The sequence below is a fragment of the Sceloporus undulatus genome, chromosome 2 (assembly GCF_019175285.1).
Source record: "Sceloporus undulatus isolate JIND9_A2432 ecotype Alabama chromosome 2, SceUnd_v1.1, whole genome shotgun sequence".
Lineage (NCBI taxonomy): Eukaryota > Metazoa > Chordata > Lepidosauria > Squamata > Phrynosomatidae > Sceloporus > Sceloporus undulatus.
This window is the reverse complement of record NC_056523.1, coordinates 182,357,945-182,376,574: the sequence shown is the minus strand read 5'-3', so window position 1 is coordinate 182,376,574 and position 18,630 is coordinate 182,357,945. Positions and strand designations below refer to the sequence as shown.

At 42.4% G+C, this 18,630-nt stretch overlaps 1 protein-coding gene and 1 long non-coding RNA gene across 2 annotated transcripts in view; both read left to right on the top strand.

Annotated features, from left to right (window-relative positions):
- PPP1R1A (protein phosphatase 1 regulatory inhibitor subunit 1A) overlaps positions 1-18,630 on the top strand; it is a 107,042-nt gene that overhangs the window by 563 nt on the left and 87,849 nt on the right. The window lies entirely within an intron of this gene.
- Positions 1,063-4,875, top strand: LOC121921539. The gene is made up of 2 exons (XR_006101965.1): positions 1,063-1,541; positions 4,211-4,875. It is a non-coding gene; the product is annotated as an uncharacterized LOC121921539 (long non-coding RNA).

Sequence of the window (18,630 nt, the reverse complement as noted above, 5' to 3'; positions counted from 1 at the left end):
CAACCCAGGCTTCCAAAGAGAGGTGGGAGGCTGGTATAGAGGACAGGTCCGGGAAATGGAGGACCTCCTGGGAAACCCCCCACTTCTTTGAGCCTTTTTTAATGCCTCGCCACCTTGTTTCTGCTCCGCGAGGCGCCCCTAAGGGAAAGGAGGAGTTCCTCTGCGTATGCCCAGAGGCACCCTTGCATGGCCTCCCTGAGGCAAGGGCACCAGAGGTCCTCCTTTTTTGGTCCTCCACTCCAACGTTCCCTCCAGAAGGAATGCTCTCCCTCTTGAGCACTGTTTTTCATGTGCTGGACCCTGCCTCGAGCCTTGGAAGAGAGGTGGGGAAGGAATAAAAAGTATAATAATAATAATAATAAGAAGTAGTGATAGTAGTAGTATTTGTTGGTGTACATGGGCTTTCCCTATCCTCAACATGAGTGACCTCTGAAACGCCTTTGCTTTTGGAAACAGTGGTGCCCTCTCCTTGCCGGCTTGCCCATGCTTTGCAGGGAGAGAAAGGGATGGGCATGGAGGTGATGAATGGGAACAGATTGGGTTCAGGCTGGCACTCCTCTGCCTTTTTGCCTCCACTCTTCCAACTGACCCAAATCATTCATCAGAGAAATGGGCATTTTGATGGAGGCATTTCAAACGGAGCTTTGCCAGGTGGTGTGTTCTACGTTGGGTGGCACCATGAGGGTATGATGCCCAGCATGTGTGCCATTTGAGGGCTCCTTCCCATCCGACAGAAAAACCGGAGCACTGGACAGAGAGAGAGAGAGAGAGAATAACCTTGCAGGATGTTGGAAAGAGCTACTTTGGAGCTGCTGTAAGGTTTCTGAGGCTTTCATTTTTTGGAATCCTGGTGGTTCTGGTACTGAAACACCGTTTTGGGGGCTGGAGGGAATTGGGGGTGTTGCCAAGGTTCATTGGGGTATGTTTTTCAGGCTATCTGGCCATGTTCTGGAAGAGTTTATTCCTGACGTTTCGTCTGCATCTGTTCCTGGCATCTTCAGAGTGGCATTCTCTGAAGATGCCAGCCATAGATGCTGCCGAAACATCAGGAATAAACTCTTGTAGAGCATGCCCACATAGCCTGAAAAACCCACAAAAAACTATGGATGCCGGCCACGAAAGCCTCCGACTTCACTTTGTTGGGGTGGTTTGTCCACAGGCAGGGCTGAATTGATGGCAGCCTCTGCTCAGTGGCGACTTAGGGTGCATCCAGAGGGTTTGAAAAGTCTCAGATGTTGTTCCTGTTTCTTTCTGATTCTACAGGGGGTTCAGACCAACCAACCTGGGGAGCTGGTTTGCAAGGTCTCTGGCCACACTGGGAGCTGGCAGAAAATATTCTGGGATCAACAAGATGTGTACAGATCTCCAAAATAAAATCGGAAAGGAAGGACAGGAACAAAATCCAGGGGCTTTCTGGCCTTTGAAATCAGGCTGGATGTGCCCTTAGTGACCTCTCTGGGTGGCTTTGCTGTTGTGGGAGGTCTGGTGGCTGGTGTCCCATTGTTAAAAAAATTGGGAGGAGGGGACTGGCAGAGGGGAAAGTAAGTGCATGCTGTTTGAATGCAGCTGTGAGGAATAGCCGAGTAGAGCTGGGGTATGTAGAGATTTGCTGGGGTGCGGGGAACAATGTGTCATGGGAAGCCTGAGCAGAGGTTTTTAAACAGGAGTGATCAGGAGTGTGTGCCAGAGAACTGGAAACTTGTGACTTTAACTTTAGCACTGAAATTTCCTTTGATGCATTGTTATTAAAAGTGTTCGGGATCCCTGTTGAGTCTCACTAATAGGCACCACTTCTTTTTTAATTGACCCTTTGGTTATATGCCTTTCATGGCAACATGCTCTAAAAATATTGGATGCAATTCTGTTTGTTTCTGTGCCATGAAAACCATCCAGTTGCGGGAGCCTGCAGATGTTGAAGCTGCCTTTAAATACTCATGCACAAGCCATGATTTTGCTACTGGTAAGATGGCAACCCTGCCCCCTGCTTCGTCTGCATCCTTTACAACAGCTCCTCTACCACAGAAATCTAGTTTGGACATTTCACATTGTAGTCCAGCAACTTTAGATGGACTGTTGAGAGTTGTGATCCAAAGCACACACAGATGACACCATATATAGGGAAACCACAGGTTGCAATCCTATGTGTAGGGGAAAGACACCAGACTGGGGGATATATAGCTTCTAGTGCCCTGTTAGTACTAGATGTTAATGGTTGTGGAATTGTGTTTGGAATATAAAATGGACTGATCTATAGGTTACAAGAGTATAAGAGCTACAATTTGGAGGAGTGCGTTGTGGGAAAGAATGAAGGCTAACTCAGCCCAGTAGCTATTATAGATGGCTCTCTGAAACAGCAGAGCTCTAGGATAGTTGGTGAAGCATTCTCTCACAGACTCTTCCTACCTATACCAACCACCATCTCTGTGGCCCTAAGGACATTGTGATCTGAACTTAGGGTAGGATTAATATTTCCAAATCACAGTCCCCTTCTCTTTCATCCATCTGATTGGGCATTTGCCTTCTGGGTTACATGTTCTTGTAACCAGTCAAGGAGTAAGGCTCACTGGCAGGAATGCTTTTGAGGAGACACTTCACTTGGACATGCCCATCACGGCATACAATAACATGTGTGGAGGACAGCAGTACTAACTTGCTGAATAAAATAAAGAGTTTCAGACCCATAAAATACAATGACATCTGAAATCCACAAAACATGGTACCTTTATTGGGCCAACCAAGATACGCAAAAAAAAAAAACATGACACAGGCTTTCAAAGCTCCACTGGCCTCTTCATCTGACTGTTGGGGTTAAGGTGATTTCTTTTATGTGGGAGTTGTGAAACTATTACAGAATACTGTGTCCAAAATGCAATCCAAGATTGGCCGTGGGAGGTTACTCCACCTTTCCTGTCTACCACCTTCCTTCTAAAGAATCAAATAGGTGGCAACAACAGTTGTTTGAGGTCACGTTTATTTCTGCCTTTTCCTATACAGAGGTAGGGGTTGCTAAGGAGTTTTCAAGAGAAGCCTGCAAATTACCCTCCACCCTTAGTACAAGACAAAAGAAATCATTGCTTTTATCTTTGAAGAATCAAAGGGCCCAAGGGAGGGTGACCTATGGATCTCCAGCTGTCTTGGCATACAACTCCCATAAGCCCCAAACACCACAGACATTGGACCAGGATTATGGAAACTGTAGTCAAAGGCTTCAAAACATCACTAGTAATGGAGATTAATGGAAACGACAGTACCTGGGGAATAAACTATAGCACTCTTCCCCAACCTACTGACCTCCAACTGCAACTCTCAGAATTCTGGGAGTAGCTACACTGAATGCTGAAAAAGGAAGTTGTAGTGCATCACATCTGGAGCACCCTAAGTTGGGAAAGGCTGAGCTAGAGAGGTGGTAGTGAACATGCACCTCTCCAGATATTGTTGGACTACAGCTCCTATTATCCTTCATTAATGTCTATGCTGGGTAGAGGCAGATGGGAACTGCAGCCTGACAAGCTAAAGGGTCACACATTCTCCAGCCATGACCTGGAACCCCATTTGGATGTCACTATTGTTTTAATGGATTCTCCCTGAAACAATCAGGCCTCTGAACCAAAGAGGTCCTATTGTTTACTGTTAGTGCATGTTATTCAAGCACAAAGCCCTAGGTTCAAATCCTGGGCATTTCTAGTGCAGTCGTTGTGAAAGCCAATTTGGGAAAGACATTTGGAGTTCCATTGTCGAATAGTCAGTGTAAACCAGGATTCGAATCTGTGGACTTGTCCTGTGCTGAACTGCCTCTCTCAGCACCACTGAGCATCAGTAGGGTTCACCCTATTACTGGACAGAGTGAGGCATTTGCCTCATGCAACTCATGGAGATGGATGATGTAAAAGTGGAAGGGGCTGAAGCCTCCTGACTATGCCCTACTTGGTGACTGTTTGATAATGGAGTTCTGTGTTCCATTTGACCTGTTTTGAACCCTCTAAACTAGCTAACTCTCACTTGGATAAGGTGGAGGGTATTACCCATCACTATTGTTGATTAAGATTGGACTGCCAGTCCAGTGGGCTCCTTTAGAAGAAACAGAGCAATGTGTCTTGAGCCAATCCTGAATATTGGTCATGCTTACTGGGACTGAGGGAATCCAACAGCACTTAATAGGAAATAGATTCTCTCGATTTTGACAGTCCTGACAGGTTGCTCTTGCTTGCAGGCCTTCTCCCCTGGTTTCTTCTTCCTGTGCTCCTTGGCTTGTGGAAAGCCTCTTGGTTGGACCTTTGATGGACTCTGCCCTGTCTGACCTTCAGGGCCATCCTGACTCAACAGCCCATGCAACCTGCAGTTGGCTGGTTTTCAGTGTCACTGGAAGGTCAAGAAGACACTTCTTTTGGCAGATAACTACAGTTGTGTTGTGCTAGACTTTTCTTATTTTTTGATGAAATCCTGGCTTAGAGGGAGGATTTGCTGGGAATGAAGGGTCAGTTTGCATTTCTCCTGTTGCTTTTTCATTCCTTGATGACACATAACTGTAAATGCTTGAAGTGACTCCACTGAAAAGATTTATCATTCATCTGTGATGCCTTACACAGAACCCAGCAGTCATCAAATGATGGCCTGGTTGCATGTATGTACAGCTGCAGATAGATTTAATTGGTGATGGATGCAGATAGTGCACGTGAATTCCCAGATACTTTATTGGCATTTATAAAATATTCAAATGTTGCTAAAAGAATAGGGATATTTTTTTTCTTTACAGTCCTCAGTGTCCCATGTGAATATCAACACAATCTTTTCATTTAAAGCTGCTGTCTCCACATAAAAGTCTCTAACAGTTCAAGGAGAAAAGCTCAGGGAACAAAATAAAAGTGGAATTTTTAAGATTTGTGTGTATGTGTGTGTAAATCATGGCTAGATGTATGGAAATGAGAAAACAGGATGAGATGGCTATGAGAAAAATCAGTCCAGTTGTTTCAGAGTCAGATGTAGTTAACAGGGCATAAGGAAGGAGGAGAAACTGGAGAAGGGCAGGGTGAAGGGGTGTAGATACCATCCTGCCCAGGAGTCATCTTCACAGCTAGCCACATCAGATTTGGTGATCTTATTACAGGGATAGAGAATTAATGGCCCTCAAGAAGTTGGGATGCAACTCCCATTATCCCTTACCCTTGGCTGTGGTGGCTAGGGCTGCTGGGAGTTGCAGTCCAGCAGCATCTGGAGGGGTAAACATTTCCAAACCATCAAACCTTTTGTGATGGGTGCTTAATCTGCTTCTTTTCCAAAGCTTGGAGGAACATGATTAAGCTGAAATTGGAGGCAGGCAGCTTGTGGACATCTTTAAACCACTGTCCCTGCCCCCCCCCCCCCCCCCCCCCCGTTCAACCTATTACCCCATAATTCAAGTGCTGGCTATTCAGGAGGATGAGATCTCTCTTTGTGTCTTTCATTCATCGATTTATTGTTTATCAGGTATCCACATTCTACAGTTTCCTGCATTACCTCTTTTCTCTTTTTCCTTTATTTGTTTTCCTTTTTTACTAGAATTGAACTGTTTTTTTGTCAGTTGGTTTTTTTTCTTAATAAAGAACTGTGTAAAGTCTTGATCTAGGATGCTGTAGAAGAAATGTCTTGCATACATCCACTAAACCATCTTAATCTACTTTTGAGCAAGTTTTAACTGTTGTGTCTTATCAGCGAACAACTTTTAAGTGCCATAGCTTGTAGTTTCACATAAATATATAGCTTTCTTTTCTAATAGTCTCAGAGGCTTGGCCAAACTGGACCTGGAATGATGAGTTTATACATATTTGACCAAACCTACTTCATGTAAACTCATGGTGAAAGTGTCCCCCAGCAATTCAAAATAGGAAGCTGCCTTAAACCAGGTCAGAATCCTAATCTAACGTGACAGGTATCCTATCCTGAAGATCTGGGACAGAGGTCTTTCCCATCATCTATTCCAAAGGCAGGAAACCTTTTTTCAGGACAAAGTCCAACATTTTAGAGAAGTTCTTGGGGGCCAAGATCCATTGGTGGGTGGTGCCATAGTCAAAAGGGTAGGATCGAAAACATATTATCGTTCAGAGCACTTACTGCTTTCTCTTTATTCGGAGAAGCACACTCGCTTTCCAGGATTTTTATGCTACATATTTATAGCAATAGTGCTATAATTTCACTTTAACAGGCATGGCCCCATCCTATGGAATCCTGTGAGTTAACAGTTCAGGGAAGGACAATTAGAATGCCCAGATAGAGAGCTCTTGTGCTTCCCCAAACTACAGATCCCAGGATTCCATAGGACACAGACATGGTTGTTAAAATAGAATCATAGTGCTATAACTGTGTAGCTGGGATAAAACCTGTAGTAAAGCTGGAAAGCCAAATAATGATGGCATTGGAAGGGGACATCATGCTCTTGAGACTCCAGGAGGACTGTGTTCAGCCTTAGGTCTAGTGTGAAGATGAAAGCTTTCATGGCTGGTATCCATAGCTTTTTGTGGGTTTTTCAGGCTATGTGGCCATGTTCTGGAAGAGTTTATTCCTAACATTTTGCCGGCATCTGTGGTTCTGGAAGAGTTTATTCCTAACATTTTGCCGGCATCTGTGGTTCTGGAAGAGTTTATTCCTAACATTTTGCCGGCATCTGTGGTTGGTGGCCACATAGCCTGAAAAACCCACAGAAAACTTAGGTCTAATGTTCCTCACAGTTGAAATTAACCTTAATCTTTTCATGGAGAGATGCCAGGGAATGAAGCATAGAATCATAGAGTTGGGAGAAACCACAAGGACCATCCAGTCCAACTCCCTGCCATGCAGGAACTCACAATCAAAGCATCCCTGACAGATAGTGGTTGCTCCACCACACTCCAAGGGAATGTGTTCCACTGTCAAACATCTCACACTGAAATGAAAGTTAAGTGCTTTCCCACTTACTTTTACTCCATTTCATCTGATGGCTTCTGCCTCCTGTTTGGAATCTCCCATCTAGTCGGATGCCTGGGTTGGAGACTATAGGTTTGTTTGATCATCAGATTTGTTTAAGAACCAATTTCTCCAACCTGGTTACATCATTAGTTAATTCAGCCTCTCTTAAGCTGGTGTTCTGCATTTTTTTTGGATCAACTATCACCAGCCTCAGCCAGCATACAAGGCCAACTGTCTGGTATTCTGGGACTTGTCCCAAACATCTAGAGATCAGTAACTAAGTCTGCTATAGTCCATACTGTGAGTACTGGCGTTTCAAATAATCATTGTCTCTTCCACTTCCCTTCTCATCTCTTGGTCAGTATCTGAACCATGCAGCACAACACATTTTAATTTCTGTCAATAATACCCAGCAGTTTCACATTGCCAACATCCTACCGTGATTTGGCAGCTCTTCATTCTAGCTGAGGTGTGTGAGACAATTGAGAGATTTAGCTTTGAAGCAGAGATCCACTAGCTGCCATCTTATATGACACATGGTTTGATGAAACAGACAACACAGCCAAAATATAATGTGTGAATCAGTTCATAGTTGATGCTTGTTTATTCATTTCACCCACTCACTTATTCATTCAAAGATTTATTTCCTTGTTCAACTGGGATCCTGAGGATAACTTACCTTTCAAATTTCAATACCAATACAGCAGATCTCAATACAAAACCAAAAGCAGGAGGGCGAGGTTAGCAGCAACCAGTCCACTAGAACATATGTAGGTCTAGATTCATTCCTTCTCTCAGCCCCTTTGTATACTGATATTCCAGACTAACATGGCTATGTCTCTGAATTCTAGACAAGAGACAAGACATTATGCCAAGCATGACTCTCAAGGGAGAAAGCTCCAAAGGTACTTAACTACTGGAAAGATTTTTTTTCCATAGTCACCATCTGAATGCACATGTGTGTTTGCATGCACACACACAAACACAACAATAACAACTGAAAAAAGCCTTCGAAGGACACCTGAACAAGGCTTTCTAAAGTTGTTCCCAACATACAACCAAGTTTGCATGAAAGATGGTAGTTTTTTGGATGCTCAAGTCCTAAGCTTTACATAGCAGGAATGAGCATCTTTGGTCCTTCACATGTATCTAGACTGCACAACTCCTTAGCACTGCCTATGTTGTGGGGTGGGTGAGGCATGTTATAGGCAAAACATTTGGGGGAGCAAAGCTGCCCCACCTCTGTCTCAGGACAGGTTTCCTGGGGCAGAACATTTGTCTCTCACAACCACAGTCTTAAAATGTCTGTCCATGTGGTATGAAACCATTGTATCATGGTGCCCAAGCTGCACACCCAGAAAGAATATCACAGCAAAGGGTACTGAAATCTTCCAGGGCATTCTGGAGAATTAGCAGGATCAGCCTCCTACTGTCACCCTCCTGGAATATTGTGAATATAAGAATGGCTAAGGAGCTTTCCAGATTTAAACAGATCTGGACAGTGAAAGCTGTCCAAAAATGTCTGGAGTTACATAGTCATTGCCAGTTTCAGTACCTTGCTCCAAAATGGAAAATTACTAGTTGGCAAATAACTAGATGATTATTTATATTAATTGAATTGATATTCATCATTCTTTTTCACTGAGCTCAAGATGACATGGGAGGTTGTCGACACTGTTTTAAAAACAGAGGCAATCTGGGCAAATGACATTCTGTCTTATTTTCAGTGGATGCAGGGTTTTGACACACCTGAGGGTCTTAAACGCCAGAAAAAGAGTTTCAGCTTTCTCTGAACTTGCTAATAAAATTTGGATGAGTGGATGTGTGACTGATGGATTTGCATTGACAACAGAGGAAGGAACATGTGGCGGTTTGGGTGGGACAAACAGGGAACAGTGATCATGTGATCATTCCCACCTGAAAGTGATGATTCTCAAGAGGCAGGAAATTTGAGTATCTCATTTGCCGTTTTTCAATAGGAGTTGCATTTGTGCACATAATTGGATATCAGTATATCTGCTTGGTAGATAATTATACTTTTATCTGCACACGTCCAATAAACTGTTTTGCTTTAGCAATGGCTGAAAGCATCCTGCCATAGTAAAATAGGAGACAAAGAGTGTCTTGGACCAGAGCGGAAATGCTTATGTTTGTATGCTTGCCAGCCTGGTGTTGGGCGAGGGGGGAAGAGAGAATAAAGCGGAGCAGCCACGCTGTGTGGCCAAAATGATTTCAAGAAACTGGCTTGTGCACTTCCATTTAAAATTGAGGCACCCTCCAAATGATGGAACGTTTGGCCACTTAAGCTGAATTTGCTGCAGTTTGTCTCAGTGTCCTTTGTAAAAGTGCAGACAAGCCCAGGATCACTGCAAATCTGGAAAACCTGAAGCCCACCTGGATTTTAGAGTCAGTATAGACTTGACCATAGCTAGATATCTTGCTTTCTCACTTTATCCTAATAAATTTCAGCACATGATAAAGGCACACCCAGTTACAAAAGCCTCTAACAGTAAGGTTCCTTATACAAAAGCTTTTTGTGCCCACCTGCCCCCTTTTCCTCCTTGTCCTCTTACTAGCTGTAATTTTTTAGCAGAATTAGCTTTGAGAAGATAGTGAAGGAAGGCTGGAGGGTAAAATGCAAAATCTTTGCCACTCCCTGCCTGCAAAATAAGTGAATATATGTAGATTTACAAACAGTAATACATAATATAGAGCTAAGCTAATTATATCTGAAAGTGTGCCCATGCCTACATAGATGTTACTTGTCATTGTCTTCTAGGAAACTAAATTCGCTTTAGTCAAGTATACAGGTGGCAGGGAGTGACTGAGCTTCCAGAATGCAGAGAGCACCCAACTGTTGCAAAATAGCTGGCAGCCCCTTCCATGGGTCTGGAATAGCAGGGCCGATCATATTTCAGGACTATGCAATGTCCTGGGAATGAAAGGGCAAAGGGTGCAGCGGAAAGGTTTCCAAGAATTGTCATATTGACTCACTGCAGCAAAAAGTAACTGCCTTTGAAAAGGCTATGTGGGGGTGGAAAAGTGTGCATGGAGGGGAAATGTATCTTGTTAACCAGACTGTTCAACCCAGTGGTTTATGCACTTCTGTCAGAGAGAACACTTTTATCTATGATAAGTGCCAGGAATTAACAATGGTTGTGGCAACATTAGTCAACACAGCAAGACAGGCATCGAATTAAAGCTAACATGGCAAACAAAGCTGATGAGGTCACTAACAGGAGACTCAGTGCTTATCTTCATCTTTCTTTCATTATATATGTGATGCAAAAATGGTTTGGTAAAAAGATAACTTGACTAAATCTCATGTGGATTCACTGTCTTTTATTGGATCTCCAAGATGCACTAAACCTCAGATCTAAATCTGTAACAAATGGGTGGGGGTGGAGTTGTTACTACCATCTTCTCTGAATTTTCACTGAATTGATCTCTTTCCTGAATTTTTGGCCATATTGCTTTTTAAAAAAGTAATAATCAAGTTTCTAGTCCTTACTGGGGCATAAGGGGCCTAAATACTCTGAAGGCACCTGATCTGTCTGATCTTGGAATCTAAGCAGGGTCAGCCCTGATAAGTATTTGGATAGTAGACTGCCAGTGAATACCAGGCTATATGTCAGACGCAGAAATTGCTAAAATCATCTCTGGGTATTCCTTGCCTTAAAAACCTCTGTGAAATTCATGGAGTCTTCATAATTTGCCAAGCAACTTGAAGGTGCATGTGTCAAACACACACAAAAACCCACAATGGGGCATATTAAAGGGAATCGCAAATGCAGTATCCTGCCAGCTGATCAATGAAAGGTGAACCTCCTTCACTCCTTTTAGTGTGAGCTCTGCCCACTTAATACAAAAAGCTGGAATAACTGGCAGACACTTATCACTTCAGTAGTTTTAATAGAATCATTTTATTGTTATTTGTTAAGTTATGTATTTTATTTAGCCACAAATATCTGTAATGCAAAAATTTAAAATACAATATCCATTATGACTTACTATATTCCCTCGCCTTTTCAGTTCTTTCCAATTATCGCTCACACTCTATTGCTAATAATAAAAAAAGTCCTCCTCTGAAAATTAGAATCCCATCTATGTCTACTCATATATACAACCCGTTGAATTCAGTGGGATTTTACTCCAAGGTAGGTTTGCATAGAGAGCCAAAGAGGTGCAGTGGCTTGAACATTGAATCTTGCCAAGAAAACCCCTTATGGCCACCATAAGTCGGAAATGACTTCTTATGCACACAACAGCAACAACAAGTATGCATAGGACTGCAGCCTAAATTGTCCTGTTTTAGAGGATGTTTGTTCATAAGGTACACTGATGTCCAGACTAAGCCCTGCTGTCCACTGATTGTAGAGACTGCCTTATATTTGATCACTCCATTGGTCTATGTAACTCGGCATTCTCTTTACAGGTAGCAGTTCTCCAAGGTTTCAAAAAGGAGTATTTGCTAGTCATACATGGAGATACTGAGGACTGGACCAAGTGAAAATAACATTCTATATTTGCCCAAGTGGGAAGGGGGTGTAACCAAGATGATCAGAAACTATTTCCTGGTGGGATACATTTGAAAGTTTTGGCTAAATCTGAACAAATGAGCAGGGAATGAGGTTTATGGAATAATGGCACTGTTCAGAAGAAATCATGAAAATCTCGAGTTGTAGAAGAAATTGTAATAAATGAAAAGTGTAGTGTTGAACAACTGGGGTTAAAGTACAGTATAGGGATAAGTGACTTACAATATGCAGTACTAACTATAGTGTTGTTGTTGTGTGCCTTCAAGTCCTTTCTGACTTGTAACTCTTGTAACTCTAGAGTGACCTTGTCACAGGGTTTTCTTGGCAAGATTTGTTCAGAAGGGGGTTCCCTGAGGCTGAGATAATGTGACGTGACCAAGGCCACCTAGTGGGTCTCTGTGGCCAAATGTGGATTTGGAATTATCCTTCTATAAAACCTGTTGTTTGTTCTTAATCATCCTCTTCTCCCCTAGTTAAAACATACAGCATTCTCTTCTGTGTAGAAATTTTGTTGAAAGATTAAGGGTGTAATAATTATCACTGCCCATATGAGCCAAAGGAGGCAGGCTCACGGGCACTTGAAGTCCCAAGATGTAGGATCCATTGGAAATCAGTAACAAAAGCACAAACAGAAAATCAATTGAGGTAATTAGATGAAAAAGTAAAAGACTTAGAAATGTAAGTCTAAACTTCCCCAGGAAGTGAAATAAATGCAAATGAGAGAGGGGGGGGGGAGGGGGGACTTAAGAAATACAGATTTCCACAAGCCAAAAATTAAGTCCAGAAAACAAGCTAGTTCAGTGTAATTAATGCACATGTGCGCACGCGCGCACACACACAGGACAAGAAGATGTTCTGATAAGAGAAAAGTAGAATCACCCTAAAGAAATAACAAAGATTAATCAAAGCTTTGCAAAGTGTCTGCGGGGAAAGCTCAGCATAGAAAAATCTAATTCATTGTTAAATTACTGCCAGGAAAAGTAATTAAGTCTAAAACCTAAGTCACAGAAAAGAGAAAAGTCCCAGCATATCCAAAACATCAGAAAACAAAACAAAACAAAAATCATTAAAAGAAATCCCATGATGTATATGAAAAAGAAAGTTGAGGTTAAGACAGAGTCCAGTGAAGAAATGAAGCTTCTGTCTCTAATACTCCCAAAATGTTTTCTGCTCTTTGATTGTGTCCATCTCTTTTCTCTTCCTTCCTACACAATTAAAATAAAATCACAACTCAAGACAGGGAGAATTAATTACATCACTTTTCTCTGCATGGACCAGAAACAGCTTCCCTTTGTCTCAGTACAACTGATATGATCCCAGGGTCTTATCAGGGTACATTCTGGGCACAGAGCCATTGCGAGTATCCAGCTTTTACCCTTCGACATACTGATGCGTTCTCTTGGAGCTTAGCCAAGGCTTGGTCACTGTAGCAACCATTTTGGTGTCTTCTCTTATTTCTGAGTCTGGATATCTTGGCCAAGAAAAAAAAATGACTCAAATCATGAGCCAGATCATCCTTCTTTTGATTAAAGTTGGGTCTCTCTTCAATTCTATTTCTTCCGTAGATCTCTTTCAGCAGTACACCCGAGTGTTGTTGTGTGCCTCCAAGTCATTTCCAACTTACAATTTGCATGGGATTGAGAATTGTAATTACCCCCCCCACACACACACACACATATATACACAAGAAGCCCTGTGAATCTAAGGATACCATATTATTATTATTAACCTTTATTTATGAAGCGCTGTAAATTTACACAGCGCTGTACATGCAATCTTTTTAGTTAGACGGTTCCCTGCCCTCGGGCTTACAATCTAAAAAGACATGACACAAAAGGAGAAGGGAGTGGTGACGGGAAAGGGTAAGAGGTCCAGCAGTTCCTCTCTACCTCCGAGGCCTGGACCAAGGCAGATGGACTGAAGGGAGGGCTTGGCTTCAAAATGGAAGGTTAATCTTCATCCAGGGAAAATACATACTCTCAAGTAGGATAATACATATACAATACATAGCAATACAGGAAATGGTTCGATAAACAGGCAACAAAAGAACATCAGATAGTAAGCGACAATTATGCAATGCCTGGGAAGGCTTCTCTGAACAGGATGGAACGATGGCCAATAAAATGGAATCATAGCACTATAATTATGTAATGTGAAAGGGTACTTATAAAAAACTTTCCAGTTCTTGTTCCCTAACACAAAAACATCCCTGCATATTCTCTTATGCAGTGTGTCTGGCCTTTCTTGCTGGTGAAAACTGGATGGGAGTAACTGGATGGGTGATGGTTGGAAACATGCTGTGTGTCACCTCTGAATGTTATGGTTTCCAGCAGCCTCAAATCTAGAACTGTCAGGTGTCCTGCTTGAGATAAATTTTTTGAAGGTTATTCTCCAAGCCATTAACAGCCTCTGGTGGCCTCGTCTGGCTGAGGTTTTAGATTGGTGATCACTGGTTTCAAGAAAGCCATCTATTTATATTTTGAAGTCAGAGTCTTGATACCTAACAATATGCCCCATCATCTTCTTCATCACTCCAAGTAACTCCCTCCTCCCAGCCCCATAAAGACCTGTTTAGATGCTATAGGAGAACTCTTTACCACACAAAAACAACGAGGAAAGTCTACATATGAAAAATTGTTTGCATCAAAAGACAATGTGAGAATTGGCCCCTATTCTTAACATGTAGCTACAGTGAAGAGGGATATATATTCTATGATACTCTGCCTGTTCTTGCAGTTTTTTATTCCCTGTTGCTGTGAGCCATGCATATTTCACATAACTCAGACACTACCTATGTATCTGGGCCATAGTTCTGGCTACTCAGCCTAATGCAACAGGATAAAAAACCTCTGTTCCTCCAGATATTATTTTACTGCAACTCTCATCAGTCCTAGACACATGTTCCCTACCCTAACTGTATAGGAAGGTTGATCAAAACCATAATAATGTTATGCTACTAACTGAACATTGCAACAAAATTTTAAAAATTCTGCTAACTGTACATTGCAACCACTGTCTCTCATTCATCCCATGGCACACGACAGTTTAAGCCTACCCATCTGTACTTTTTGCAACATTTTTACAGTGATACCTGAACTGATGAACCTTCTTTGGCCTTAACATTCTCATTGTGGTACCTTAATTCATATGTTGTTTGTAATTTTGAAGAAGTGCAGTGGGTAGAAAATGGTGTTTTAGAGAAACAGGTAACCAGCAGAGGTTAGACTAAGATGTTTGTAGCTGTTTCAAAATTGAAACATGTAAGTTCTCCTATGTAGGCATTTATGTTTAGGAGAACACCTTGTACAGATCCATCTGAAATGTGGGAGAAAGGATGTACAGTACTTTCATTCCATGACTGTACACAAAAAGGCAACAATAGTAAGTGACTGAGTAGTTGCTGGCTGAGATTATCATCTTCAAAATACAGTCATCACTTTAGATTTGCAGGGGATCCGTTCCAGAACACACGCCCTTCATGAATCTGAAAACATGCGATATTGGGTCTCATGTATTTCAATAGCTGCACGTTCTTGCATGTGGCCCCGCACACATACCATTTTGTTCCCTCCTGGCTCGCTGCACATGAAGAGTGAAGTCACGGATCCTAAGGCTGCAAAAATAGCAGGATGATTGTATTACTTTTTGAACTGAGCACTAGACAATTATACATCTAAGGTGTATGAATATTTCCCATAATTGGGCCATGTTGGTGGGGGCTGATAAGAACTGGAGTCAAGCAGTGTTGTAGGGCTACAATTCATTCCCTTGTGATTGTGATTTTCTAGAACTAGGGAGATGTGCTTTGTCATAAAACTAAGAGGGTGATGGTGATCTAGTCACTATCTCTCAAGTCTAGGGATGTTGTGGGGAAGAAAATAGACTGCTGTCCAAAGTACTTAGGATAAACGACTGTATGCCTTTGAGTTGTTTCCAACTTATGGCAGCCCTAAGGCGGGTTTCTTAGCAAGTTTTGTCAGAGGAGTTTTATTACTGCCATCCTCTGAACCTGAGAGACTGTGACTTTCCCAAGGCCACCCAGTGGGTTTCCATGGCTGAGCTGGGATCCAAACCTTGGTCACCAGAGTCATAGTCCAACACTCAGAATACTATACCATGCTGGCTCCTTAGGATAAATAATACAGGACATTTTTTTAAAAAAAAATCTAGCTTCTCCCTTCTGGAAGTCACTACCTAAAGAACTTCTGGAAACTCATTTTGCCAAATACAGTTTTCAGGCTGGTGGGTTTTGAAAATTTCTCAGAACATCCCCTATGCTCTGAATTTGGTCTCTGATCAATGTGGCAGTTCCAGATTGAACAGGAGTGGTTTATGTTCTGTAAAACAAAGATCTGAAACAGAAATCCAAATACTCTGCGAGTCTATAGACCAGGAGTGAGCCAAGTGTGGTAAATCAGAGGTGGTCCAAAATGCCTCCAAAAGACTTCTTGGACACAAATGATATTTCCACCAAATTTGGAATACCACTGGACTCCCTAGGAATCACATTAAAATTTTGCAAACATATTTTATTCAAAATTACTGTACACAGAATGTTTTCTGAATGTCTCCTTGAGGACATTTTGTTTTGTTGTTGTGGTGGTGGTGGTTGTTTTGGCAAGAGCAGGTGTGGTAGTAGTGTGGCCTTCCAGGCTTCCCTGGGGTGCAAATGAGGCCCCCTCCACAGTTGCTCACCCCTGTTCTAAACCAAGCCAGGCTATTTGCTTCCCACCCAGTACAATTCTGTACAGTAGCATAAAAATATTTCCTTGCCATGTCCCTGCCAGGGCATCACTATTTGAAAGCATCAAAACCTACAAGTGTCCCAATTTGACAGGGACACTCCTGGTTAATCTCCTGTAATCCCTATTTTTAGCCACTTTTAAAATGTTCCACCTTCTCTTTCCTCCTCTCACTTTATTCCTTCATCCTCAACTTACTTCTGTTGCTCCAAATTCAGTTCAAATTCAGTTAACTCAGGGAGTAGAAAAGAGAGAGGGGGTAGGAATCTTGCCTTTCCCAGTAGGCTCAGGAAAAAGCAATCTGCTGCTGCCTCTCCTAGTTTATGCGCTCTTCCTCATGAATAACTTTTGCATCTTCACTAAACTCTGATGTTGCTTGGCCACATGTGTCCTGATTTTTATCTGTGAAATGCTGGAGGATATGAAGCTGTTTGGTTCATCATCGTCCTGTCCTTTCCCCAGTGCTGTATGGGAGGGAATGGCAGAACTGTTAACAGGATCCTAGAGACGAGAGACAGAGAGGAGTAAAGGACAGAACAAATTCCCACTGGGCTCAGCATCACATCCTGACATTGTTGTGACTCTTTTTGGAAGCACCAAAGGGAAATAATTTCACATCTCTTTTAATATTTTCCATATTCACAACATGTGCCCATCTCCCGCTGGTCTCAATCCTGACTGGGTGTGGTGCCATCACTCCTCCATCAGGTGTTGGAGGGGAGTAAAGTAACCACTGCATGCTGAGCCCCTCTGCCTTGCTTGGCACATTGATGTTTGCTCTGCATCACAGAAGGGCATCTGAATGTCTCTGAGGAATGTGCTGCAAACAGCTGAGCTCATCATTATCCTGCTGTACTCAGGAGGCTCCTGCTGGTGTCTGCTCTTTGTTATATGATTCCAGCCCAGTTTTATATTTGTTTTTCATTTGCTTTTAAAGGAAGCAAAATAACCAGAGCATGGTCCCAGAATTTCTGAGCTAATGATAATTGCTTCTTCAGCAACATGTGACAAGATCATGGGGAAAGGATGTACCAAAACACGCTAAACACTTTCGAGGGTCAAAAGTAGCCTCTCAAGTGTGACCATAAACACTGTTGTTTGGAGAGGGGTCCTACCCTAAAATGGATGGGAAGTCTAATAGTGACTGGAAGTGACTTCAAGTTGCTTGAAACATCACTTCTGGTTGTTCCTGAGCAAAATGGTTAGACTAGTAGTTACTGAACTCTGGTACTCCAGCTGCTTTGGACTTCAGCTCCCAGAATCCTTGACAATTGGTTATGCTGTCTGGATGTTCTGAGAGCTCAAGTCCCAGATGTTTGGGGCATTCCAGCTTGAGAATGATTAGAGCAAAAAAATGATCTCTGACCCTCAGTGTGTGCCCATATTAGCTCTATATACATCTTATGAAAGCCATTCTGCAAGTAGTGGAGTTTCATTTAGTCTTTATATCCTCCACCACCTTGATAAAAATCCAAGCCATGTAGCACAACACATTTTAATACAATTCTTTCTGTTGCCAGCCTCCTAACATGTGAGTTGGCAGCTCTTCATACTAATGTGACATGACTGAGAGTTTTAGCTGCTGCTCTTGAGATCCACTAGTTGCCATCTTGTATGACGTGTGGTTTGATGAAACAGACAACATAGCCAAGAATACAACATGAAGCTGTCTGCATCATAATTGATCTGTATTCTTCCCCCAGTGCTGTGTGAGAGATATATTTTGGGATTTTCCCAGTCTTCCAGTAGCTGAGGCAATACTTCACACCTACCCACTCCAGACTCAAAAATGAAAGGCACGTTTCACTCATAGAATCATAGAGTTGGAAGAGACCCCAAGGGCCATCCAGTCCAAGCCCATGCCATGCAGGAACTCTCAATCAAAGCATCCCGGACAGATGGCCATCCGGTCTCTGTTTAAAGACCTCCAAAGAGGGAGATTCCACTACACTCTGAGGGAGTGTGTTCCACTGTCGAACAGCCTTTACTGTCAGGAAGTTCCTCCTAATGTTGAGACGGAATCTCTTAGGGTTTACTTTTAGGGTGTGTAATAGCTTCTTGCTTTAAGAGGAGTGTGTCCCCACAAGCTACTCATCTCTATAGTATAGAATTGCTGGAATGAAAGCTGGAAAGGTGTCCTATAACTTTAATTATTGTGTTTGTTCTTGTTGTTAACTGCCAACCTTGAGCCAATCTTGACACATGGCATCCCTATGGATGAGACATCTCTGAGCCCCACTATCTTCCACTACTCTCTAAATTCCTGCAAATCTATACCTGTGATATCTCTGATTGGGTCTATCCATTTGGCGTGTGGTCTTCCTCTCTTTCTACTTCCCTCTATCTTTCCTAGCATTATTGTCTTTTCTAATGAGTTGTACCTTTTCATGATATGACCGAAGCACAACAGCCTCAGTTTGATCATCTTGGCT